This window comes from Micropterus dolomieu, linkage group LG05, assembly GCF_021292245.1.
Source record: "Micropterus dolomieu isolate WLL.071019.BEF.003 ecotype Adirondacks linkage group LG05, ASM2129224v1, whole genome shotgun sequence".
Classification (NCBI taxonomy): Eukaryota; Metazoa; Chordata; class Actinopteri; order Centrarchiformes; family Centrarchidae; genus Micropterus; species Micropterus dolomieu.
The window spans coordinates 16490682-16518290 of NC_060154.1; positions in this window are offsets into that span (position 1 = coordinate 16490682).

Below are 27609 nucleotides of genomic sequence, written 5' to 3' on the forward strand. Positions count from 1 at the left end.
CTCTATGAGTTCAGTGGGAACTTTGACATTGGAGATAAAAAGAGCTAACATAACAGAGACTGGTTGTCAGCATCTGAGAAAGAGATGTCCAGGTGACTACAGATCATATCCAACCAAGTGCAGATGGTAAGACAATCAGAGAAGTACAGAAGATACAGCAGCAGCAGCAACTGAAAACAGCTGCCTGCTGTGGCCAAAAACGACACTATGAGTGCAGTAACAGTGAACCAAAACAGTAAAGTAGTGGGCCCAACAGCTCAACAAATAAAGCCGAGGGAAGCTGCACATTCAGGTGATAATTCTGAAGGTTCATCACTACGAGCGACAAATCTCACATTCATTTCATTCACATTCGTGTCCTTTGATACATTGTGAACATTTCAACTTTACCCAATTCAAGGATACTTGGATTTTGGTATGCAACTTGTTATAACCTGCTGTTCAGCTTTTACATGATACATCCATACCTGCATCAATATTATAAATAGCCTCAGTGGTGGAGCCTATCATTTTTATTCTCACACTTCTTTTGCCTTGTCTCTTCTAAATTATGAAAAGTTTCTTGTGATTTTAAGTTTTCACCATATGTTTTGCATGCAAACCCATTTATTCCCCTAACACTAGGGAAAGGGAGAGCGGTACTGCTGATCATAACAGATGCACACTGTGCTCTTATGTCTGTTGCCTGTCAAGAGACAAAGGATCTAATATCAGTGAGTCTAGTTTCCTTGTTATACAGCGCTCAGTCACCCCTGAGCAAGAGATGAGTCCTATTTTGTTCTTCTTTTTTTGTCTGTCGATTCTTGTGTCCATACCTGACATCAGAGGTTTTAGGGCAAACTTTTTTACAAAAAATATCACTTAGTGAAACAGTCCTTTCTTCTCCACTTTAGACATCACTTGAAAAAAAAAAAGATCTCTGCTATATTTAACACACTTACATTTTTAACATATCTGTTCCTATGTAGCAACCACCCAAACCTCAAACAACCACCATGATCATTAAGCCTTGTGTGTTGTGTGCAGAAATACACATATATTTGCCAGGCTGTGTATCAATAGAATCTCTTTTATATTCCCTCCCACATGTTTTTTGTCTATGAATAACAATTACAAATTCATGCTCACGTTATATGAGACGACATGACATGTACATGCTGGCCTCTGAATCTATTCTTAGATTTCATCGGACTGTAATTCTATTTTTTTTCTCCCTGCCTCTGCCATCAATCTCCTTGTGTTGACAGACACAAGGAAAACATAATTAATGTTAATATACAAGGGACCAGACAGCCTGCGCTCTCTGACGGACAAATTATTTCAGTCAAATTGAAATGTTTTTTCTGCCTCTGAAATGTACCAGCTAGAGAGAGACACTGCATTTTTATCAATGCTGTGCAGGAAACAGTAAAGTGAGTGAAAATAAAAATCATAATTGGAGTCACTGGTCATATTATGTTACATGTATATATTATGCCATGTGGGCTCTGGAACCTTTACAAAACAGCTGATAATCTATTTTTAGTTGTTTTAAGGAAAATGTAAATGTAATGTGTGTTTACCACAATGATGGAGAATTTAGCTGCCAAACTTTTCACATCAATGATGGATTTTATGATTAAAGTAATGTTAAGAGGAACAGGGACCACTACATTTGGCTTTTGTGCATCCGAATTCTGTCATGGTCCGAAATACAGAAATTCACAGAAATATACTGAATCATCAAATAAAATTACAGTTTACTTACACCACATTCTGTTATTTTCATTTATCACTTCACTCCGTTGCTTGTCCATGTTGGAAAAGGATGTTTTTCAATGTAACATTTGCTTCAGGTACAGCATGTGTGCAGTATTTCTCTAGCTTTGAAAAACTCAAATGATCATCCTGAAGCTCGGGAATTTCTGGCTGTCATTTTATAAGATAATTGAAGTAAATTAGTCTTAAGTCAAAACCTTGTATCATAAATTAATTATTTATTGCTTTTTACAAGTGGCTGTAGGGATGGCAGTGTTAATAGTGGGTCTACCACTTTGGTCCAGAATAACTATTATATGGATTCCCATAAATATTTGTACAGACATTCCAGGTCCACAGGGAATCAATACTACTGACTTTGGTGATCCACCACCTCTTGTGCTACCAGCCGGTACAATTTTTCACTTATTCAGTGAATTATCTACTAGTTGGATTATCGTAAAATTTCAGATGTTCATGTTCATGTAGACAGTAAGCCTTGTTTTAGACTTAATGGCAAATTATCCTAAGGATTTTGAACACGCTTCTTAAATCTCACAGGTTTAACAACTCAGACCACATTGGTGTAAAACTAATGTATCAGTGTGTGGTAATCCAAATTATTCTTATTCTCATTTAGCCTTTTCACAGCTCATTATTGGTAAACATGCTATCTGTTAACTTGTCTGAAAACATTAAAATCACTAAACCTGGGGATAGGAGGTTTTAATCCAACAGCCAAACAGGAATACTACCGTGTGCGTAAATTGTTTGTGCACAAAGACACTGGCTTCACTTAATTACTTTGATGACTGAATCACACCTCAAGGCACATGTAGTGCCACTTCAGATGAGTGTTTATGATAATTATGATAATCAAGAAAAATTACACACTTGTTTTAATCATGAATAGCAGTGGCATTTCTAGTGCAAAAAACATACTGAGGTCAGTACAGCCTTGTTTTGCAATACGGGATATGTATTCATAACACATGTATTCACTCGACCATAATTCAATCATTTCCTTTCAAACTGGATCACAGATGGTAATGCCCATTTCTGAAATAGCCTCTCAGGACAGTTCTTTAAATTGTAAAAACACCATAAATCTCCAGAACATGTCAGAATACTTAATCTTAATCTCTGCTTTCACAGTATTTCAAATGAAGTAGTGCCTGAATATTATGAAAAGGGACAAAAATAGATGCAGTTGAAACATTCGGTGAGCCAATTATTAGCAGACATATACCAAAGTCTCCTGATAAATGTGCTGATTAAACATTAAAAACTCAATTTTATCTCACGTATCGTCATGTAACATCTATTGGCTGATATATATATAATGTAACGTCACAGTTGGTTTCATTCAAGGTAAGGCTTAGACTCTCACCAGAAATGTACAGTAAGTCCATCTGAACATGTGGGCAAAGCACATAAGGAATTGTCAAGTTTTGTTTAACTGAATTTGTCAATTGTGCCTAAGTAGGGTCTCAAATTAATTCAATCATACATTTCTTACAGTGAAGCATGCTGCTCAGCCTGTATCTCTCATTTTTCCAGAAGTAATTTTCAGGCAGCCAGTGGTTGCACAACCCAAAGCGACAGGCCACAGACTGTATCAGTCAACACAATTCTTCACCTCCAATCATGGTTGAATGGAAATTGCCATGTTATGTCTTCTGCCATTTGTCAGTCTGTGTATTGTGTGTTTGTTTTCGTGGTGCAATAGAGTGCAATGACGTCATCATCATGTTTTGTTTGCTTGAGAGAAGTCTGACCTTCAGTTAGTGTCATCCAGCAATCTGAAAGTGTGTATTGTCACAAACAAACCTATTAGAGGAGGTGATTGTTGTTTGTTCTTTTCTGCAACCGGAGAGACCTCTGTACTGTATTTATTCAGACTAATATTCAGAGGAATAATCCGCTTTTCTGCTTGATCAACTTCAAGAATAAATTGTGCATTGCAGATTTGTATAGTCACACTGCAGGTTGTTCTCTTTTTTTTTTTTTTTTTTTTTTTTACAACAAACCCAACACCTGAAAATGACATGGTCCATCAGGACACCTCAGACAAAATGTGATTTATTTTGATTTAGCACACGGCGTAACTACCACACTAACACCTAATCTGCTGTTTGAAGGACAAGTCTTTAACAGTGAGCCAACAAAACACAGAGCGGAGGAGGAGAATGACAAAAAGTTAATAGCGCAAACAAATTATGTCAAATGATGTAGAGTGGCGGCCACTATGTACCAGTTTACACTCTAACAACATCCCTTTGAGCCTCTTCTGCTTGGCTTAAAGAATTCACCAGCTCATTGGTAAATGCACAGTGTGATAATATTACTGTTATATTACTATATACTGAATGTATTAATGTTTAAAGTCTGGTCACAATTTTAACATATTTATAGTTTACTACAGTGTTTGTTGATGTGATCTCTCTTTGCCGCGGTTTTGCCGGTATTTGTGGGCTGGGCCGCCCTGTACTTAGTGGCATAGTAATCAATATTGAATGACAGAAATACTACAGATATGAAGCTAGCAACTAGCCTACGCAAAAAGCTGAAAGGGTGATGCAAATGTTGTTATGGATATTGGAAAATTGCTACAAAAAGACAGAACCTAGACCAAGAGACTGAAGCAAAATGAATGACTCCCAGTACATTTGCAGAAACAGACAGCGCCGAAGCGGGTGCAGCTTAAACAGCCAGTACATTTGCCTCCATAGTAATAGTAGCCTCAAACCTCTGCAAGATGAAAATGAAAACACAAGGTCTGCCGATATTTATCCCTACCAATATCCAGCGACTACTGAATTGTCCGCTGGATATTGGTAGGGACGTGTCCATCTACTAAATTTCATGCCCTTGATTACAATTCATCTTTTGGGGACTTTCTATACCAAATGTGGCACAACTACATGAGCCAAGAGTTTATGGTGAAAACTTTGACCTGCCTCTAAGGGACCTTAAATATCTGTAGCAAATTGCATGATATTCCATGCAATAGTTGTTGAAGTATTTCATTCTGAACCACAAATGTCAACCTCATGGTAGCACTAGAGGAAAAGGAGGATTGCTAAAGTCATTAGGATTCATTGTATGGCAATCCGTCTAAAAATAGTTGTTGAGATATTTTTGTCTAGACCAAAGTGGTGGACTGACAGACACTCTCATCCATAAAGCCGTGCCCCTATAACATGGCTAAAAACACAGACGGTCGTTCAACAAGACTTACCACTGTTCTAGAGATGGTTTGAAGACTCTTCAATGAATAAACATTCTGTCTGCTGCACAATGGAAAAGATTTTTAACTTGTTTCTCAACCGACTCTTTTTCCTCATCCAAACAAAGACAGAAGTCTCCACATATTTCCAGTGTGTATGATGAGTTTGTATAATGTAAAACGAAGTAAAAATCAGTCATATTTCAGTCAGACATGGCCGTTGTATGAAAAGTGCTATACAAATCAAAATTGATTGATTGATTGATATTTGTCTATGTTGATGTTACATTGTATTATTTCCCATTTTTATACAAAATAACATGTTATATTTTTCTTGTATTGTACAAAACAAGCACATACTTGACTTATGTCATTTTCGGCTACCTGGATAGAAAAGTCACAGTTGCAACATGGGAAATAGGTCAACAGTCTTTTTAAGGGTGCAGTGAACAGAATATTTTTTTATCCAAATGGTTAAAAGAGTCTTTGAGGATTCTGGAAATACCTTCAGAACAGCAGTTTAAGTGTTGTTAAACAACCTCCTGGGTTTCTGAATCATTGCTGGTTATTTATTTTTTGGAAAAACTGATGCTTAGTTCTGTGTCTACAATCTAATGATAATACATGAGAGGCACAAACAGGATCTCACCTTGTATATCCAACGAACAGTATTAGTTAGCTACCCTAAACATGTACTCAGCACAAAGAAGTGAAGCTGCTACCAGTTCTCTCAACACCCAGCAGTATTTGGATGTAAGAGAGATCCACCTGGCCAAAGGCTGACATACTCTTTCAGTGCTTTAATGACAGTCAGGACCTTTCAGTGGTGTACTATTTCTTTATCAGTGTCTGCAGTGAACTCCTCCATTTGGAGTTTGATTAAACAAATGGTCTTAGTTAACCATGATGTATTGGAGGATTAAACAGCATGCATTGGCCTTGTTCTCTCCCCTGGTAATTTATAGCCTGGTTCATGTCTGTAATCAGGTATCATAGACAGGATAAGGATCAAGTAAGGCTAATGTTGCAGAGAAACTGGATTGTGTGGGCAGAGATGCGTCCCATTCTAGCAGGACTGTCTAATTACACAGAAACCACTTTATTCTCCATGGTAATTAGAAGCATATTGCAGCTGTCTTACTGAAAGTGGCTTTTTATTTTTAGGGTTAATCCTACATGAGCCAAGAGTTTATGGTTTGTAAGAGAATGTTTCAATTCTGTTTCTAGTGTGATTAAAGAGGTTGTTTGTAGACACTGTGAAGTTGGGAGCAATAAATAATCCCCACACATGTGCTTGTGTACATTTTCTGATGCAGTAGTACATTTAGTACATTCAAGTACATTTAGCATGTGAATATCATTACCATCCCAAATGTGTAACATCAAGAATTGACAGGCTATTGTAGATAGGATGACTGTTTGCAGAGGTATTATGGACAATTCACGGTAAAGCTTACGCGTGCCGTCTTGTTATGTCAGCCTAGCCCTGGCAGCTCTGGTTTCCAGCAAGCGTCAGCCCTATAATGCTGGCCAGATAATGCTCTCATCTCCAGCCCACTCACCCTGCAGGCCTCTGTAATGTTGGGCTATAACAACGTCTGAATCTTTAATGCCCAGATGACATGTCCACAAAGCAAGTAGCCGCTTTAAATATGTAGCCTATCCAGTTGTTCTGCGGGCTTCGTTACCACGGTTATCTGTGCACGGCATGGGATTCATAATTAATGTTTCTCAAATATTCCCTCAGTTTAGTAGAGGCGTACACAGAAATCCCATTCATTTCCAATGCAAACACATAATTGTATATCAGCTGAACTGTGCCAGATTACCCAAACTAGGAATATTCATATGCATAAGTATTTATATTTATCAGCAAATGCAGGATTTTCTTGATGAATACAAAAGTAGATCAAGGGGTCTGCAGTGCTTTGATATTACTACCCGCTGATTGTTAGAGTGTTTCGAATGCAAATTCAGCTGTCTGCTTTTGCTACATTTAGTTGTTTGGTGGCCGATAAAAGCCGGTTGCATTCACAAGCCCACTGAGCTGCGAACGCCTTCAAACAATGTTGACCCTCAGTGCCTCTCCTTTTATCTATGCACTTTACTATTTGTGGCAAGGTCAATTACTGCAGCAGTAGAGATTATTTTTATTTTATTAAGGATCCTCTTTAGCTGATGCCAAAGGTGAGGTCTATTCCTCCCAGCATGGCAGAAAAGACATCAGAATACCATGTAGCATTGACAATATAAATAGATACTACAAAGTGCTTCGTACAATGGTTGAAACACACTTGTTTTCATGCTTCTTTTTGTGCTTTTTGATAGGCAGTCCTATATGAGGTCATGGTACTCCTGTGTCAGCATGAGTTAATTACTGTAAATAATTCAGGGTTGAATCACCATTATTGATCGTTTTCATTATTAAAAGCGGCTAAGGGAGAGCAATATGTGAAGATTTATGAGGTCATTAGAGCTACTTCTGAATCTGTTTTCATTAAAACCAAGTGATTCGCCAGACATTTACTGTCTCTTTTTTATTATTCTCTAACATATTCATACACATGTTAAAACACATCAGTTTTAATGGTAAATAACAAAAATGTTTATTTTGTAAATTATCTAAAATACCAAGGTGATAGCAATGTGCTTGCAGAGACGCAAAGAGTCCATGCACTGAGATATCAAGACAAATTACTGTTGGTATCGTGTTTATATGTTGATCTGTCCACTATCAGTTGCTGCTGATACCTGATAAACGCATTGGCTGATGTGGTAGTAAGACCTCCAATTTATAACCTGTTGGCTGGTTGAGTAGAAAGATTGTGTGACTTGGCCTAAACATTACCTGATTTGGCTGGTGACTCGTGTTTCCAGCTCATAGTTGACAGAAGTGCAGTGAATGCAGTTGACCCTGAATAAAACCAGGACTTTAGATTGTTGGATTACCCTATAGGCACATGTTATATTTTAGTTTACAGTTAGAAAATACAGAATGTTCTTGCGTGCAGCCTTTTAAATGATTCATCTTTTTTAAAACTGTTGTCATGCACCACAAAGTGAAGAAGCATATTTATACTTTGAAGTTGTCATGGCAGTTTAGCATTACAGGTTGGCTCACATGCGAACAAGCTCCCTGTCCATAACAATGAGCAGTTAGTCATCCGTTTATTTGATCTCTCTCTCCTTCCAGTCTCGTCTGCTTGCTCACACCAATGAATAGAAACCTGACACCTTCAGAACAAAGGGATGGAGATATTATGAGATGAGATATGAGACAGATGGAGGGATAGAGAGTGCGTAGCCTGGAATTATGATTTTTAAGATTTAAGTTTAAATAATTTTAAATATGTTAAATCAATTTTAGTAGCAGTGGCAGGTTTTGAGTCCCAATCAAAGATATAATTATACTGATCTTGTAAATGTAGTAGAAAGAAGGCAGACTCCATCTCTTCAATTGTTGCCAGCCTAGCGTGCTCAGTCAATAGAGCATGAGACTCTTATTCTCAAGATTGTGGGTTTACTCCATACTCCTGAAACGTCTAAAAGCAACTATACAGCTACAGGCAAAATATATCACTAATAAAAATGTAAAAAATGTAAACCTAAGCCATCATGGAAAACTTGCAGCTAAAAAGCCATACCTCTGACATGGAAACAAGGCCAAGCGACTCAACTATGCATGAAAACAGGAACTGGAGTGCTCTGGACTTATGAGTCAAAATTTGACAACTTTTCAATTCTACCTTCTATGTTACTTCTCAGTCACTATTCCGTGTTGATTTGCACCGAGTCGACGTTATCAGCTAGACATTTGTTTTTCACTATGTGAGAAAACTGATGTATGGTGTGTGAGAGCATGTGAAAACTGTCAATTGCGTCACATGCTCAATGCGTGAGAGGTGGCAGTTCACCGAAGGGCTGGAGAGTGGTACAAAAATGAGTGTCTGCAGGCAACAGTGTAGCGTGGTGGAGGTTCCTTGCAAGTTTGGGGCTGCATTTGTGCAAAGAGAGACGGGGATTTTGACAGAACTAATGGTCTCCTCAATGCTGAGTACAGGCAGATACGTATTCCCCATGCAATACCATCAGGGAGGAATCTGATTGGCCCCAAATGTATTCTGCAGCATGACAACCTACCTGCTGAGATTCTTCAAAAACTACATAACACTATGCGCAAGTGTACCTAGAAGAATTGATGCGGTTTTGAAGGCAAAGGGCAGTCACACCAAATTATACACCATATTTATATATATACATCTAATTTTATTTTTGAAAGCATTCTTACTTTACAGCATTTTTTCCACATCTGCCTAAAAGTCTTACCGTATACCTGGGAAATGTTAAAAATTAATAAATAAATGTAGACCTACGTAGGGTTCATATATCAAGGCTAGACTCAATGCTTCCTGGTTGTGCTCCACTTAGCTGCCTATCTCAATCTCTCTTACTAGATTAGTCAGTTTATGTGTTACCCAGCTAGCTAGCTAGCTAAGCTTGGTTCATGTTGATATCACAATATAAGGCAATATGGGGTGATGTGATGCTACACATTGTTTGGAGGCATATGTGGAGTGCTTTTTTTTTTATACAGCATCCCTTTGGTTGTACCATTTCCAGAACTTTAAAAGACTCACTTGGCATTGTTGCCCTCTCACAAAGGCAACAATGCCAAGTTTGGATGCTACAATTTCACTTGACAGGAGGCATAAAGCCACGGATGTATGCCTACCAAAAAGTAATAGAAGTTTGGATGATATGGCTATGGGAACTTCAGCAGTTATGGGCTACTTGTATTTATGCAGCCTTATTACATCTAAAATATTGGTGTGTTAAAAGGTTACAGCTTATTGTTGACTACTCATTACTTTTCTCCACTCTTTCAGTCAATTAGTGCCAGTGTGGTGATTCACATGCTAACTTTTTTTGCTTTGTGAATTAAGCATTAACATTTACCGCATTCAAGCTACAGACCTGTGGCCTGTGAGATAAGTGAAGATATGGTGGTGAAGTCAGGAAGCGAGAAAAATTGAGGATGACAGGAATTTTTGACAAGGATTAAAACCAGTCATTTTATGAAATTATTTCAAAGTGTATTAATATGACAACATTATATAAGTCAACATTTTGTTTTGCGCGCTGGATTTATATCTGAACATAGTAACATTTGTGCCAATTGTGACACTAATATTTTTCATATTCAACCTGCATGACAAAAAATGATTACATCTGACTCACAAAGGATTAGACGACAGTGTTTTTTTGCTCTTGTGTAAATCCCATCAAAGTTGGCTGCATGCCTGGTGTGTGATTTGACCGGGTGCAATGTTTTCAGGCTTCAGGCTGACAGGGATGGTGTGATTATTTCTCAGTGCCACCTGTCAATGGTGACAGCCAATAACACTTTTGTGACCTCCCCATACACAACAGAATGTTGAGATAATTAGCTGGATAGACTTACGGTGACGCCATGAGTGACACACACACATTGCTGTGTGAAAAGTTCATAATATCACTTTTTCGTGTTTTCACTACAATGTGGTACAGTGTGTATTAATTGAGACTACTGAATAGGCAATAGGCAACATAATCAACTGCTTATAACTGCCATTGGCTAGTTAGCTCTGTTGGTGAGCAGCTAACTTGGCAGCCCTATTAGATGACCAACCTGATCTGGTTGTAGATGACTGAGTCCAGAAAGGGGACCAGAGCTGGAGGTGGGCGTGTGTGCAACTTAAACATGCTCTGCAGCTTACCAGTGAACACTGCCTCTGTGGCCGACAGAGGCCAGTTTGACAAAAGGGAAAACAATATCTTACAATATATAGATAAGTGATTTACAGGAACTCAAGCCAGGACTTTGACTCCAGAGACAACGAAAACAAGTTGAGTTCAGGCGGGGACAGAAGATGGTTCAAGCAGGAGAGAAGCAAGAGGGAGGTCAGGCATCAGAGAGAGCATGTAGGGCCAGAATATTTTCACATCTAACTCTGTGAATTAAGGGTTTATTTGAATGTTACGAAACAAACATTACCAGATCTATAATTTAGCTGGCAGCCTCTGCCTCGCATTACTATTGGTTTTAGAAACAAATCGTTTCACATTTGCTTTGTACATTACATCATTTCTTGCAGGCTAAAATCAACATTTTGGCATAATACTGGTAACGTGGCAAAAAATACAACTATAGTATTTTGCAACGGATTACATTAGTAGCGGCGTTAGCCGGCAAGCTAACATTATCTAATTTGTGTCGACTGAAGCACAAAATCACAATATATTTCACATGTTTTGCAGTAATGTTAGTTTACCTGTCCAATAGGATGAAAGTCAACTTTGGTTGGGTTTTGATATCCTAAACAAAGCGGAGGTCTCTCCATGACTCAAACGCCTTTCCAATGTTGACTTTGCTTTCGCCCGTCGTTGATCTGATTCTCGTTTGGCCTGACGGGCTTCAGCACATAAAACTTTTTGGTTTTTTTAAATCCTTGGGTTGAAGTCTGTTTTGTGCTGCGACACGGTCGTTTTTTGGTGTTAGAGGATTCCATTTTGTTAGCTGCGGTGTTGTTGCTGTGTGCTGTGTAAAACAAACAAACAAACAACAACAAAACTTGGCTAACATTGTGTCGTTGTTTACTCTTTATCATGGTATATAATTGGATTTCTCCAGAATGACTTGCTCCACCTTTAAGCAAAATAACTCCTGAATCGGCAGTCATTCATGGACAAGAGGAGAAAGACAGATAAGAAAGCTGACTGACAAAGTTGTGAAACTAATAATTTCAGAGTGCAGTACAGGTGGATTTAGGTGATAGAACAATGAGTCTGGCTGACTGATAATTGGACAGATTTCTTTTACTGGTGGAATAAAACAGAGTTACATGACTGTATGTAGCTGCAAATAGGAGTGTTTTTTTTTTTTTACCATACTAAATTCTGTTTTCATTCATTCATGTTTTGGATTTTCTGACTACATCACTCAAGCTGAAGATGTGCTCATTCTCTGCAAATAGCAGAGAAGGCATAACAACCTTATTGCTTACTAACCTGGCTTTTTCCAGAATCACACAGCTTGCATGCAGTGGCTTCTCAAAATCAGAATAGGACTCGTCCAAGTTTCTGTGATGACAATGAGATGTTTACGTGTGCAAAAAACTGTAAACAGGAAACTCTAAATTACCTGATCATAACTAGAAGATTAGTATGTGTGTAGCTCATGTGTAGCTCATCAGCATAGAAATTATAGTGTCTCAATTTTGGTGGTGATATTTCGCCCGATTTCCCATCTGTAGAGAGCTCACCCCTGTTACGAAAGATAATGCTCGCTTCCTTTCATCATTGTATCTCTTTTAAAATCAGTTAAGCAGGTCTATTGGGAAAATCATATTTTCTCAAGGGCATCTTGACATTATAGCCACTGATGGAAACAATATCCTACTCTGGCACTCTTTGGGCAGCTGTGTGGTGTCAAAATGGAGTCAATACAATCTTGTGCTCATACCTCACACCAGAACAGCTGACCGATGTTCCGAAAAATTTAAACTGGGGATTTGAACATGCAGGTAAGCATGTGTGAATCCCATCGCCATATGGTATCTCAACAGTTAAATGCTCCGTCAGTAGTGAAAGGAATTTGTACTCACAGTATATTTTTGGAAAGCAATTCTGTGCAGTCTAATACAACAGTCCCACAATAAATCCTACCCTCATGGAGTTATAATGTTTTTAACCGATTTAGAGAGGTGTAGATTCATCTTACTAGGTATGTTGGAGACTGCAGTTTCTGGTGTTGTTTAATTGTTGTAAAAAATGTGTTTATTATTTTGTCCGCTTCATTTATATCGAAGACGTCAGGCTAAGTAAAAGAAATACCTCTTTCAGATAGATTCAGCAAAAACTGAACATTATAGCCTTCTTGAATGTAAGGCAGATTGTTGCAGGACTATTAGATCATCTATTTGTCCATCCATAATAGCCTTAGTATTAGTTATTTTTGCATTTCGAAATAACACTAAGCAGTTAAATGCCATTGACAACCCCAGTATAGGTGTGCTACTTCAACAATTGTCAAATGACTTGTGACTTGTGTTTTGGTAGTTTAAAAAAAGAAGGATCACAAAGCCACGAGAAAAAACAATATTATGGTTCACAGCTCATCTGGTTCAAATCTGGCCAGGGACTGTTGTCAGCCATCCATCCCTTGATTCCTGTGACCGCTCCACTATCACCATCTAATAAATGAATAAAATGCCTCAAATTAATTAAAAATAATAAGCAACGTTGTTTTATATATAGTCCTAAATGTTTTCACGGGTCACCATTGCACATATACTGTAAAGCATGTTTTAGCAATTTTGTTTCAATGATATTGTTTTGCATTTGAAAGCTGCACATGTGATATCTTACAACTTCTGCCAGCATATTGACCTCTGGAATTTCTGCAACCTAAAGTCACAAAGCAGAGCTTAATGTATTGGCATGTATCTATTTTATTACATTAAAATGCATAATTCTCATCAGCAAATTAACCGTCTCTATAGCAATCAGTTATCTAGACATACCATAACTAACTCCTTTAGTTATAAGGACTTTGCAGTGTACCACTCTTAGCATTTCTGCAATTCTCATGTGATTCCACAGACGCAAGAGAATGACTGACAAGGTGAGCATAATCACTGCCAAGGTTGGGTGATTCTGCCAGGCTATATCTGATAAATTAAATGAGATGGAGAAATGATGGGGCGCAAGCCCAGCAATGCAGCAAAGAACCGCTCTCTCTATTAATCTCAGTCTCTCTCTGGCTGTCTGCTGCCTCCTCTCTGAGCCCGGTCTTGTCACCATTGTGACAGGTGAGCAGACGGGAAAGCAGAAGGAATACCGGTAAAGATAGTTATTGTGCTCACTGCTTTTAGGAAACATATGAGGTGCCAGTCTAGAGGGAAAGGGACAGATTTTGTTTCCTCACACTCTTTTGTAGTCATGTTTACTTTACTTTCTCTATTCCTTCTTCACTGACTCAAACACAAGCATGTAAGCCCCCCTTTGTCACACAGTACTGAATAGACAACTGATTAGCTGAGTTCAATGTTCAAAGCACAAAATGCATAAATTGCAGTGAGCTGTTCCTTTTGGGGAATTTCTAATGTTTAAAAATAGCATGACAATAATGAAATGAGTCCAGTCATTGTACATTGCATTGTCTGCACACCAGGTGACTCAGCATTGCAGCTTCTAATTTATATGCCACCAAAGTTGGGAACAACATCTTTGTCAGAAATATGTCAGAAAATTGATTTGATTCATTTCCTTGAGTATACGTGGATTACATGCTCATTAGCAATGTCTGTACTCATCTGAAAACACTTAATTCATCAATGACTAGTTAGTGGTGGCCTTTAGTGACCTCTGAACTTGACATTAGAGCAAACTGTGGTACGAAGAAACTGCCCTTTTCTTCATGCAATGAAGTGAGGCTTCAGGAGATTGTATGGAGGTCACAATTAAATTACTTACAATAATTCACATCCCTGAACCGACTACTCTATTGAATAGCTTACAGTCATCAATGTGTTAAGTCGGTATGGAGAATCAAATGTATGATGATGAGTGAGGCTGATTTTTGTTTTTCTATATTTATGTCATCTGTTTTTAGAGGAACAAATTGTAATGAACTTGTTTTGTTTCTTTGACATAAAATGATTATGTTGCATAACAGATGAATATGAGGCAGGTGTTGGCTATTTAATTAAAACCATAAGTCATTATTATCATTAATAACTTATACCAAATGTAGTTGTTGGCAATTAATTTGTCACAATATGCCAAGCATAGACACAGCAATAAAAGTATTGGACCCAAACAAAAGACACCCAGGTAGAGCAGGCTTAGTTTATGGCATATATTTAAATGAAACAAGTGGGAGAAGCTTACAGAGAGTGGAGGAAGGCTAGAGTCCAAAACAAGAATGTAGTCCAAACATGCAGAAACAAATCCAAAGATAACATGCAAAATCAAAGAAATCCTAGGGATAAAGAAAACAGATAATCCACAGAGTTAAAGCTGAGATGCTTGACCAACTCTCAAAGTCAACTTTTCAAATACACAAAAGGGAGGTGATTTACGAAACACAAAAGAAACCTATCGGGGTGGAGCAAACAAATTACACAAGTGGGAAAACAAGAGTAGGAAGTGACCTGAAACAGAGGAGAAGACAATACCAACGTAACACAGGAAACGAAGAATAAATTACTTAATAGGTGCATTTGAGATGACTGCGGCTGACTTTCACCGATTTGATAGTCAAACATGAGCTGCAGGCAACTGCAGGGGTAGGGTATAAAAACACTGTTGTCAAGTCGGACACAATCTACCTCCCGTAGAGTGCATGAGCTAAGAACAATGACTGATCTTGCAGTATTTGCCTTTGCAAATGGGGCAAGATCAGACAAAAGGTGGTTCCAACTTGGTGCAACCGGAGAAAAGCAACTGCGGTCGCCGGGCTCAGAAAACTGCATCCTCCTTACCTGCAAGGTTTTATTGTCATTTGACATGGTGACGTTTTGCAGCGCCGGCAAAAATAGGACAAGCATGCCTTGTTAAGTCCAGCATGCATCAAGTCAGTGAAGTGCCGCAAAAAGTCAAATGCATTTGATGACAAAACAACACTGAGAAGAGAAAACAGAACGACAGGAAGGAAGTAAACGTAGACACAAGAGAAAAGATTATCAAAAAAGTCGCCACAGGTAGTCTTAACGACTGTAACGACTGTAACGACTGTCGTCACATCAACCAGGAACACTAACGAACCAGCGGTATCGATGACCCTGGCCAACGACCCCACTGAGGTTAAATAGCTGAGTTTCCCTGCCAGTCAGTCAGAACTGAAGAAGTCCTTTGGATGAGGGACGAAACGTCTTCCAGTATCTTCAACCAAGTCCAGTTGCCCTTGATTTTAACCTTCGTTGGATAACTATGACCTGGATGACTGAGAATCTTCATAGACATTATCAAAAAAGGAACTAGCAACACTCAAAACTCAGATCTATGACACAACTATTTAAGTTTTTAAAAGACTTAAGGGTTAGTTGTTTACTTTATATTATATCTGAAGGATAAGTAATAGCTTAAAGAGGTGGTATTATGCTCATTTTCAGGTTCAAAATCTTATTTAGGGATTGTACCAGAACAGGTTTACATGGTTTACTTTTCAAAAAATACTATATTTTTCTCATACTGCACATCGCTGCAGCTCCTCTTTTCACCCTATGTGTTGTACGCTCCGCTCTTGAACTACAGAGTTATGCATCTTACTTGTACAAAATCTTTGTTAGGAGTTGCACGTGCGCAGTTCCCAGGTAAGGACTACTAGCCAATCAGAAGCAGAGAAGGGCGGGTCGTAAGAAATAAGGTGGTGTGATCCAAATCAAAGCCGCTTCTTACTGCGACCGTAACCTAGCAGATGGTATAAGTTACTCACAAGTCCCAAACCACACAACATCATTGTTCCACATCTTATCATAAACCACTACAAAAATCACCATATTTCAACTCAATTTTACATAAAAATTGGCCGAACAATTTGAACATTTGCTCAGTTGCTTTCACATCAGGTGTAACATTAGCATTATAGCTATAACTTTAGCTGTGTTAGCCAACGTTTACAACAACTCTGCACTTGAACAGTCTGTGAAGTTACATTGCCGTGTTTATTTTAAATATAATTCACAATAAACAATAAAGCATACTTACAGGTTGTGATTGTGAATTTCCAGGCCCAAACAGAGTCCGAGTTGCATCGTCTTTCAGGACTAAACCTTGAACTGTTGCCGGTGTTCTGATAATCTAACGTTATGCTGCCTTGCCGAAAAATGCTACCATAGCGCAAATCGATAGACTCGACTCTACTCGGCCCTGCTCCGTTTCCATTGCAGATAGTACCCAGAGATACTACGTAGATTGTCATCATAGCGACGCCACACACAACTGCCGTGACGTAATGTTCAATGCGACACACACACCAGCGATCCACACAGCTTTCTCTTTAAGTTAAATCGTTTCAACATTACTCAGGATGTAAAGACAGATAAGCGGTATGAAAACCTTCCAGCTGTGTTTTCCTCTGCTGTTGTTGCTGCAGCGGCCTGTGTGACGGCGGGAGCAGAGGGCTCTGTGAGCAGGCGGCTGGCTGTCCTCACACGCTCCTCCGGGGTTGGCGCAGGCTTCCCCCGCCGCCACTTGCAGAGCTCCTCAACTCCGAAAATATTCAAGCATATTTTTGTTCCGCCATCACTTCTCGTAAAACTACAATATTCAAAATTTACACAGCTGATTTCTCACCTCAAAACTTCTCAGAAGTTGATTTAGTGATGAAATTCCATACGAAAACTGTAAAATATAAAACTTTCTGTTGCTGGCCTCTGGCTGCTGCACGCAATGATGATGCAGTGAATAGTGTATATTCTCTCTGACCAATCAGCAGTCTGTCGTGTTTTCACGTTACATTTTAGTATCCCTCAGCTCGCTTGGAACCTCAACGGAGGTGCAAACCTGTTACATGCACAAAAAAGATATATAACTCAGTAAAGGAGAGGGAAAAAGCCAAAAAGCATAATACAACCTCTTTAAAACTAATTAAATAATTTACACAAGTTCATGTAAAAAGAAGCCTGTAACTAACAACCACCAGTTTACCTCAGCAAATTTCTGCAGGCTTTCATGAGATCAGCTCTGACTATTCTGGTTTTGAGCACCTGCCCAAGCTGTTCAGACATCAGCACATACTGAGACAAGCAGCATCCCCAGCACTCAGTACCTCTGCCAAGCTGAGACAAATTCAATCTTTTCATTGCGCGGGTCATGAGCCAATAGTGAGCTCGGCCAGCACAGTACGCATGGATGGGAATCCCTGAGGAGAGAAAAGTAACCACACAACTCAAGGTAAATAGCTGCTGAACACAGGAACACATACGAGTTTTTTGCGCAATGAAAGCAATATCATTGTTTTTAGCCATCTTTATAGTAAGGTTTTAGAAGACAATATAAACTACTGTAGGCTAGAAGTTGTCTATTTAATACTGTATCAAGATAGTGTTGAAATAGTCGACAAAGAAAAAATCTGTAGTCCATGCTGTTGATTTCAGATGTCTGAAATCACTATGTAAGACAATTTTTGTTCCTGAGTAGGAAGTGTTATTTCCTAATTGCTTATGCCTCAAAAGTATAGATATGGCTATTATTCCCCACTATCTTTGCTTTTGTGACCAGGACAGTGATATTTTGAAATTTACCTATTTTCAATGAGAAAACAGGCAAATTTGTGTATTTTTGTTTTCATCAAATCAGAAGGTGCTGATGCCAATACTGCATATCAAATTGGGCCTTATGAAACACTGTGTCAGAGCTCTAGATAAGGAGTCAGCGGCCTTAATGTTGCTTTAAGACTTCTTCTCTGGGCTGACTGAGGCAAAGATCAAAGTTGGTATAAATACATGTTAATTTGGATTCATTTGTTGTTTTTTTCTGACTTTATGTGGAAGGCATAAGTAATCAGGAAATAGCACTTACTAGCCAGGAATGGGGTAATGTGTGAAGTTCTAAAATAAATCAAGCTTCAAACACGGCAACAACATGTTCTGCCTCCTCTGAATGAATCAACTGAGAAAATGCACTGTGGATGACCTGATGATTGGATATAAGTTTTGATATGATCAAGTTTAATATTTTCTTTTAAATTATGGTTAAAGATGGTTGGAGTTTGGTGGAGTTAAAGTTTGGATGTGAATCTTGGAGGGACTTTGGTCTCTGCTCACAACAGTGGACTCATTAGCAATTGCTCCATTACTTTCAATTCCTCTACAACTCTCTACACTTCCATATGTAGACATGCAGTATATATTGTATCATACATAACCAGTGTTCATGCTGCAAAATACCAACAATCAAGAAAGAGCAAGAGACAAATCAAGAAAAAGTGGGTACTCCCAAAACATCACTAGTAAGTAGTCAGATCACTGATTGATTGTATAATTATTAAACTGTATGTTATCTGAGGGTGGGGTTTTCTTTCAAAATAATCTGAACTGATTTTAATGAAGGACAGTGTTAGGAGGATGCTTCAATGCTAAACCACAGATTTGATAAACATATGTCTTTAGGGATTATACGTCCTCTCACAGCAGGGAGTTAATCCTCATACAGATTAAAAGCAAGTGTCCTCCTTTTCTTAAGAAATAAGACAAATCTGTGATAAATTTGGCCCATTCATTGCATTGTTTTATATTATTTCAAGTCAGAGCCAAAGTACTGACATTTCAGCATGTACTAGATCCAATCTTTGCCAATATAGAAGCTAGGAGCTGAGAAAAGCACAGAGGTGCCAGTGGCTTTAAAAGGAGCAATCACTGCCTTATGTAACACTGACAAGTCCTTTATTGCCTCACAGTTTTTCTCTCTTCATTTTGAACACGTCTCCTGTGTGTAAGCAACAACAAATGTCCACATATACACATACACAGCTATTCTATGCAGATAACCTGGTCTATGTGGTAGGGATGGGAATTATGGCTCTTTATAGGGAGCTGGTTTTTATGGTTCCATTTTTTACCAAGTGCCATCATTTTGGCTCCTAAACAGCCCACGGATGGCTCTGCATTTAGTATGACTTCTGCGGGTCACTGTCTAAGTTAGATTGTTATTTGTTGCAAGAAGTTTAATATGCAATAAATATAGTATACTATACTATAAATATAGTATTAGGAAACATTGATGGTTAAGAAGGGTGAAATGTATAGAATAACTATACTAGTTGTATAACCAAAATAACATAATAATAATAATAATCTTTATTTGTAGAGCACTTTTCAAAAACAAGTTACAAAGTGCTTTAACAAGTGTAAAGACAATAATACCCAAGAGACAATAATACAAAAACAATACAAGATAACACCTACTAATGAAATAGTATGATTAATAAATAATTACACAATTTTGTACAGACATACAGTATGTTTTAAATATATTGGTATGATATAATATGAAACAGAAAATATAAGTAAATAATATAAGTGTTCCTTTTTTTTTTCATTGAGCCTTGTTGTCCACATTTTGCCTCAGATTAGGCTAAAAAATATAATCAACAAACACCTTATGATAGTATTATTATATCAATAAGACTTTATTAATGCCCAGGGGGACATCCACAAGTCTTTCAAGCAGTATCCAGTATAACAAAATATATGCACATAGTGCTCATGCTGCAATATATATTGTATATATTAGTGCTGGGCAGCGATTAATATTTTTAATCGCAATTAATCCCATGATTTTCTGCGATTAATCGTGATTAATTGCATAGTCATGCACAAAATTGAATTTTAATTTAAATGTACTGCTATACACACACAAAAGTGCAATGTGGTTTGCAAATACTTGAAACAAATAAGGTGCTTTTTACCAGCAGTATTCCCTTTACACGGTAGCAGTAAAATATTTATTGTAAATCTCAACTTAAACATTAATGTCATCAAATCAAATGTAAAATCAAAGCTATTTGCCACTGCCAGGGCATTACTTTTTATCTAGCTTGTTAAAACAAATTAAAGTCCATAGCACGATCATAACATCATAACAGGCACCTTCTGAGCAACAGGTTAATCTGTTTTCTAGTTTTTTTTTTCTGAACAGGTATCAGCAGGTATCTTTTATCAGGGAGCAGCATAAACAGTCTATGTTCAGTAGCAAGTGTCCCTGTTAGAGTGAGGTGAAGTGGTCGCCACACGCCCGCCCACTGCCGAAGTTGGATTGTCTTGAACTTTTTGTGAGACTGATCCTCGCTGTTTGTGAGTTTCCAGAATCTATTACTGTTTACTAAATAGGACATCAACAGGAGGAAATTCACATGGCAGAGCGTCCCCGCAAAACTAGATGTAGGCCTATCAGGTAAATGTATGTAGCCTAATAATTTAAACCTAAGTTAAATAGACTGCAACTGTGTAGCACACAGAAGCTGTTGCCTTGGTTACTATCCATAGAGCGCCTATATATGTGTGTATATATATATATACATATATTCCTACATGTACATAATGTACATATGGGTTTCAATGTGGGTAAAAAAACTAAAACATAGACATCTTCCAGCATGTATCTGACAGCAGGCCAGTTACAAAAGAAAAAACAAGCCAAACACACTGCAAATCAAAAGGCTATCCCAATGGTAGACACTTTGTGTGAAACCAGTGAGAAAGCCTCTGACCACACATCAGTAATGTGTTCACTTCACGGAAAGTAGGCCACTTGACATTGCTGCACTTCATCGGCATTGTGTCTCAATCAGAAACCCTTCTGAAACAGTAACAACTATAAAAGACTCCTGACTGTGAAATGTGGTATTCGGTATGAATTTGAAGCAGGGTGACTGTGTCTAACATGGGCGTGGACCACAGCGATTGAGCTGCAGCTTGATGTTAACGTTCGAGGTGTTCAAACTAAATTGTAATCCAATCAGGCTGCTTGGGTTGTAGTTTTCTGCACCATAATGCATCAACTCTTAAATGCTCCTCATCTAGCCACTCCTCTGTCACATTACTGTCACTCCCCTGCCTACTCTGTGTCGCTCCCTCGTCCATGAGCTTACAGCAGCCTGCAGTTTTTTTACTAATCATCTCAGGTAATTAGTCTCACTGGGGAATTGTTAAGATGAGGAGAAATGGAGGGGAAATAAATGAGTTAGATTTTGCTTGTAGAGGGTGATGGGTGAATGGATGACGTGTGTGCAACCTAGAAACGGCCTCATAAAGAATGCAGATCCTGAGAAACTCATGAGTAAATGTTTAATTTTGAAAGAAGGTTCTTTGGAAAAGGATTTTGATCAACTTATCACATTTAGTTATAAATGATCTTTTTTGTCTTTGTACACCTGACTTTGCCTCAGGATCAACTCCAGACATTTTCTGATGACACAATTAGTGTCCAGTGCATCAGTGTGAATACTGAGAGAAAGGATAGGTGTCTGGTGGAGAAATTTGCCCACTGATGTAGAGCCGACTGGAGGAAGACAGCACTGAATACCGTCTCTGTAGTAAGGATGCATTAGTTGTACAACTAACAAAAAATGCAAGACATGGCACGAGGGACAGCAGGGCACACTGCTCTTCTTTGGAAGACTCATAAATGCATCTAATGGACCACTGCATGATTTATCCATCACTTGTGCACTATTAAGTCATTACCACATTTGGATTTTTTAGTAGATGGAGAGTCAATACATGCATATAAATCTGCACATTATATGTACAGTATATTATATTTTTATATTTATTTTAATTTGTATACCTGTGTACATGTGCATTTGATCGTGCACACTCACAATGTTAAAATCCACACTTCTTTAAAAATTCTTGCTATTTTAATTCTGCATACTTATCTGCTTTTGTTGATGGAATAGTTGGGCATTGTATTAACATTCACAACAATTTTCTTTATTCATATCTAAACCTCTCTCAGTCTATCAGCACTTTTGTTTTATTTATATGCATCTTTTTTGCTTTGTTCCCGGGTCTCGCTGTGATGAATGATTTGCATAATTCTGCAAGCTGCATTTGCATGATTCCTTTTGTTGAACTGCAAACATTTGCTGAAACTTTGTATTGTTCAAAGTACCTTGTCTTGAAAAATGCAAGGCTTGTTTTTTTGATTGAGGAGGAGGAGGTGTTCGACCCCAGACTGATAAACAAACATCAAATGAAATGTGGCAGGTTCAGACGAGCTGAGATGTGAGATTGTTATGAGGCCTTTGAGAGCTCTGAGAAAACAGACTCTTCCCCTCTAACCTGCCGGTCCCAATCCCACTGGTCGACTGCTGAGTCATGCTCCCTCTCGACACAAACAACAGCAAACATCCACCCAGCCATTTTCTATACCTGCTTATCCAGAGGTCACAGAGGGCTGGAACAGGTCCCAGTGCACACTGGGAGAGAGGCAAGTTTATCACTAACCCACCTTCACATCTATAGGGAAATTTAAGGTCAGGTATTTAGGAGGATTTATTGACAGAAATGCAATATAATATCCATAACTATGTTTTCAGGGGTGCATAAAGACCCCGCATAACGAACCATTATGTTTTTATTACCTTAGAATGAGCAATTTCTATCTCCATACACTGTGGGTCCTCTTACATGGACAAGTAGCCCAAACGGCGCCACAGACCATGTTTCGTCACTACATTGAATTTGTATGAAGAAGAACAAGTAACGTTAGTAGAAATAAGAGTAGTAGTAGTTGTCTGGTTTATTAGAAGTAAGAAAAGAAGGGAAATTCAGACAAATGGAGTCCAACACGTATTATTTAGCACCATACTTCTCCTGCATGCTTGGATTGGGAGGGTTGTGTGGTGACTGATGGTGCATTCATGTGGAGTAATAATAAGTAGTAAGAAATTATTTTTCCTCCTTAAATCTTAATTGCAAAAAGAGAAATAAAGTGTACATGGGACATAAAGAAGTATACAGAACTTTGATTTGAACAAAAACACATATTGTATGTATAAAATATGTATATGTTACACGTACACATATTTTGCAAACAGGTAATTTGTAATATGGTTATAGTGGTTAGTTTTCTGTCCATGTAGAGTGAACTAGATGTCTGCGTGTTGTTTATATGCTCTGATAATGCTAATCCAACACATCCTTGTAGAAGTGTCCATGTTGATTGCACATTCAGACTCAAGAGCACATGAACACACACTGAAGTTGGAAGAACGACTGCTCAACTTGGGAAATGGGACCATCCGAGGAGCACATGAATGCACCATGACCTGCTGGTTGCAATTTGCAACCCTCACCACTAGATGCCACTAAAACTTACACACTGAACCTTTAAGTGTAATTATGAGGTACTTGTACTCCTACATCTCTTTACATTTCAGATGGATTAACTTTTCACTTCACCAACTGACTGCTATAGTTACTAGTTACTTTGATTTTACATATAAAACATATGATCAATTTATCAATTTGATGCATTGTTACAGATTAAAGGCCCCACATACATTCACAGCTGTTTTCACTTATGTTGATGATTAGATCAACTCAGGTGGGAGTTGTGCAAAGCTATGCAGGGATTCACATCATTGTCATTGTGTACATGTACAAGAATGATAAAGTTGTAAATCGGCCTGTAACAAAAACTAACTGGAGAGTCCATATGAATCATTCTTTATCAGCACTGGACTGCACTGGCATACCGGGCATATTCCCGGTGGGCTAACACATCTCTGATCACCAGGGAGTCAGTCCAGACCACATACACTGGTACACTTGTCCACAGCACTTACTACTCAGCTTTGTACTGGTTTGGAGGAATTGGACAGTATGCATATCTAAGGGGACCACAAGGATGGTGCACTGGTATCCCAAGCCAGCCCTGTTCTTTATCTTGTGTGTATAACATTAACGAAACGTATCATATTTTGGCTCCATAATTTAACACTATGAGAGGGGCCATTTTGCATAATGAGTACGTATATGTAGTACTTATGTACTTTTATTCTAGTCAAATTCAGGACTTTTAAACAGTGTAGTATTGTTACTTTTACTTAAGTAAAATATCTGAGTACTTCTTCAGCTACTGACAAAATGTCAAGCAGAATGACCTTGGATGGGTTATAAATGGGTTGCACCATTTTGTACTTTTTTAATGCTATTTTATATAGCATGCTTGTGGAACAATGGTAGGATATTTTCTGTAGCGCTATTCATTCATGTCATTTAGTTGATTTGCCTGTAGACATAAAGTGGCCATATAGATTGGTCAAATGTATCATATCAGGACAAACCCAAAAACACAAGAACAATCAGAAAACAAATAAATATAAAACACAATAATAAAAAATAAATAAATAAACTATCAGCCATGATTGCATTACTGAATATACATACAAAAAATAGAATTAACACCCAGTAGAGTGCTGATCTCCACCAGGCCTGGTGTCACTATATAGAGTATGAAAATCACTCCAAAGTCATTTTGTGTGTTATCACAATCCTTTTTTTGATTTGATGAAAGAAAAAAGCCAACAATAGAATCCACGTTGTTGTAGAGATGGACAGATGGTACAGAAGTTCAGATGAAAAAATCTTTATCAGTCAGTACAGCAGAAACATACAGTGTGCTTTTTAACAATAGATACATAAATCAAGAAATAACTGCTCAACTGTCAAAAGAGACACCCACTCTGAGGATTATGTCCTCACAACAAGCAAGTAATCCAGACAGTCATTTCCATGGCTTCTTTATCATTGGTACTTATCTGGAAACATATATTGTTTCTTCGCACTCTATCTTCTCTACATTCAAGGGACTAATTTACATTTATATTGCTACTTAAAGCACACAGTCACTCATTGTGAGGTGAACTCAGGGAGCCCCCTGACACAGCACACAGGCCCCTTGCTGGGCCAACACTGCTGATATTTGTACTGAGATGACTCCTCGTGCGTCAACTGTACTGAACTGAATGTAAGTAAGAAGGAAGGGTCAAGTAGAGAGTGAGTGAGTGTGTGTACGTCTGCAAAGATTGTAGAAGTGAGAGAATGTATAGTTAAGTATTTCATGTGTGCATGTTTAGTTTATTGGCATGAGTGATTGGGTGACAACTCTTAAATCAGCAGCCTGAAAAGCAGTAGGTCAATTAGCACAGCTTTAATTTTTTATTTTCATATGTCCATTCTTGCAGTGAGCCAGCAATTATTCAAATCATCTTCCCCCGCAGTTGGAGGATGAACAAACAAAGTCTGAGTTAACCACAGTCTGAGGTTATCATGTTATGCCTAATTATTTTCAAAGCAAAAAATCATCATCCAACTGTAATAAAAATGGGTAGACCCCCCACCAAAGCTGAAGACATATCATTGGTATCTGCTATCACAGGTCTTCACAGCACAGACCAACATTAGTCAGCAGCTAAATCAAAGTGTTATTGTTTTTTGATGCTGTCAAATATCTGTTTATATCAGTAATGTTAGAAGTAATAGGAGTAAAGCAAGTGTCTGTTTATTGAGGTAATAAATCAATCAGTTATTATATTAATATTTAAATATGATTCTTTTGATATAATTGATAGTGTTAACTGGATTTATGAGATCAAAGCAATCTGAAAGCCTAACCGACTCTTAATGAGACTCTTTTCAGTTTGTTTCCAGGTTTTTAAATTCAGGATAAAAGATCCCCAGAGCTTTTGTGTAAAGGACATTATGTCAGTGTTGACACTTATTATCAGACTTCTTCACAGTTTCCTGAGGAGCTGACATTTGGCACTGGAATTCAATGAATAATGAAACATTTTTCTGCTTGCCAAATTCTTTGTGATTTGAACAAATGCTGCCTTTTCATGTAAGAAACTAGAGTAAACCTATCATCCAAGGGGTAACCTGCACAGTGCCACATACTATGAATCTACACAAATACTCCCCAAAGTCTGTGTAAACAGGTCAGTCTTAATAACAAGGGTCAAAATGTTCTGTAAAACCAATTACTGATGAGTGACAACACTTCCACTGTGGTCAATGTGAGCATCATACCCACCATAACGATCAGTATTAAGAAATGGTATTCACAGCTTCAGAAGCTTAAAACACTATTATTCATTCGCTTCATAAATAAAGACACATTACAGTAAAGAGCAGAGAATGAGAAAATATTACATCAATGGTTTTATTGAGTGTGTAAAATATGACACAGCACTTATTTTATATAGATTAGGTTCCTGTAAAAATGTGCTCAAATGATAGCTGTTCTAAAATTTAGATAGACATACTACTCAAATTGCACTTCAGTGAAGTAACTAACTTAATTTACTACCGGCTGCTTTGTTCATTGCGTTAATTTGCTAAATTGGAATATTCCTCAATCGGATGTTTTAAGATGATGATCCAACAATCACGCTCAATTCATTGCGACCTTGACAGAGAGTTTTTGTGTACAGGGACAAATCATGTAATCTCTATTATTGTCCAAAGGGTATACTCGTCTGATGACAGCTGCACACTGGGCTCCAAATCTCCTGTTGGTCCATCTCACCCTGCAGGATCACTTCACAGTGACTGTGAGAGGCACTGTGAACTACACACAAGAAACTGGACATCTTCATCATTACAAGTGCTGCTGTGTGTGCATGAGGGATCCAGTCCTTTTTACACAGCACTTTTGTATGAGATTCTAGACCTTAAAAAATATCAATTTGTAGCTAATTTATTCATAATATACCTAATGCTTATTATTTACAGGCATGTAGCTAATAGATAATCACAGTCTTCTACTGGGTCCTGATGCAGCAGGGAGTTTACATCCTGCAGGGTGGAGGAGCAACCAGTTCCTGGGAGACTAGATAGTGTTTGCATTTGATTTCTGGCTTAGGTGACCCATCTACACAGACGCATTCACAGCGAGAGTGTTGCGTTCCAGGCTGCTGTGTCACCTATGCCCTCGCTATATAACCTTCAAGGCACCTTCTCGATAGTGCTACTTGCCATTGTTCATCCAAGATACTTGCTCTGGGTGATTGAGAGAGAGAGTGAGGGTGAGAAAGAAACAGGTTACAACTAGATTCCATAAAGTGGAAGTGTAGTGGACGCCCATCGGTG